This window comes from Ipomoea triloba, chromosome 15 (assembly GCF_003576645.1).
Source record: "Ipomoea triloba cultivar NCNSP0323 chromosome 15, ASM357664v1".
Lineage (NCBI taxonomy): Eukaryota > Viridiplantae > Streptophyta > Magnoliopsida > Solanales > Convolvulaceae > Ipomoea > Ipomoea triloba.
In genome coordinates this window covers 11,498,532-11,500,286 of record NC_044930.1, presented here as the reverse complement: position 1 = coordinate 11,500,286, position 1,755 = coordinate 11,498,532, and positions in this window count along the sequence as shown.

Sequence of the window (1,755 nt, the reverse complement as noted above, 5' to 3'; positions counted from 1 at the left end):
GGTTTTTTTTTTTTTTTTCGTTTTTTTTTTTTTTTTTTTTTTTTTTTTTGGTGAAACCCTATTTTAGGAAATGGTATTTTCCGATAACAAAGAAGATATAGGCTTCTTTAATTTTTTTTGGCTCTATAGCTATAGTTGATCTGTAGATGTTTCATAGAATCATGTACTAAAACAATAGCAGCCAGACTGAAGTCGACCTAGTGGCGACATCCTGAGTTTTCCAACTACATTGCAAAATGATTCCCCTGTACTTGGAAGTTCTCGTGTACTTAATATTGCCATTGATGAAGGATTATTTGGGGCCGGGTGAAAGAGATCGTTCAATCCATGATTGAAGAGACGAAAATTAGAAAAAATAATGGCGCATAAAACTGAAAAAAATTGAAGAGATGAAAATGTCATTGCCTAAAATAGGGTTTCACATGAAAAAGTCATCGAAATGACCAAAAGTATCCAAAATATGATTGTCTGGGGTGTTAAATAGCAAAATTGTTTGTCAGAGACTAAATTTAAAATTACCACAAAAAATAAGAAATCTCCGTTGAAATTAACTTAAATAAATAAATTGTCAAATAATAAAAATGGTCATATTAAAAACATAAACAAATAAATAAATAATAAGAACATATATTACCGAGTAATAGAGAGTACTCCAAACACCCTACATCGAAGTGACTGTTTATTTATTTATTTTTTATGTTGAAGGTGTTAGACAATTAGCATATGGTGAATTGTTTTAACTAATAGTTGATATTGAATTGTATTAATTGTTTATTTGTTTTAACCAACAAGTAAAATATATTTGGTAAATTAGTTATTTAGTGTTAATTAGTTAGTAATATATAAAATAAAGGGATAATGGTCAAATATACCTTCAAATTATACAAATTTGTGTAATTAGGCTCTTCAACTTCAAAAAGCTTCAATTAGGCTATCAAACTTATTATTTTGGAGCAATCAAACCCTCTAGGTCACACCTATCATAGACATCAAATAGGAATGGAAATAAGCTAGATAGGTCGGGCCGAGCTTTGAAAAATTATGCTTAGGTTTGCTATGAGAACTTGAGGCCTGAGCTTGGGCCTGAGCCTGAATGTAGGCTTTTTTTTTAAGGCCCAAGCCTGAGCCCACAATATGCATGGTCTATCTGAAGCCTTTTAAAGGCTTATTTAATACGTTGGTCATTAAATATACTATATTGTAAACTTTAAATAGGCTTGGAGAGTTGGAGTCTATTTATGATCTACATATTATACACTTTAAGGCTTATATATTTGTGAAAAAAAAAATTAAACCTAATATAACAATAATAAACGAACAGTTGTAGTTGTAAGACACAACAAGTGTGAAGGTAGTGACAGTAACAAGCATCATGAACCTCAATCGAATTTAAACAATAAAAACCAAGATAAAAACGCAAGATTAATTTTTGATTAATCAAATGTTTCACTTCGTCCAGGAGAAAACTAAGAACCATTCACAGCCGTCCACGTGTCCATATCTAACGAATAAGAAACACTGATTTTTAAAAAATATAGTGGCATTTTTGTAAATAATTGAATATCAAAGTGCAAGTAAATTGTGTTAAAAGTGTAAGTAACATTTTCATATAATGCATCTAAGTGCAAGTAACATGTATTACAAGTGCAACAAATAATGCACACTGGGCATCAATATTAAGTTCATCTAACATTATCATTAGTTGAACCAAACGTTATCATTAAATGCACCTATGTGAAAGACATTATCATTAAG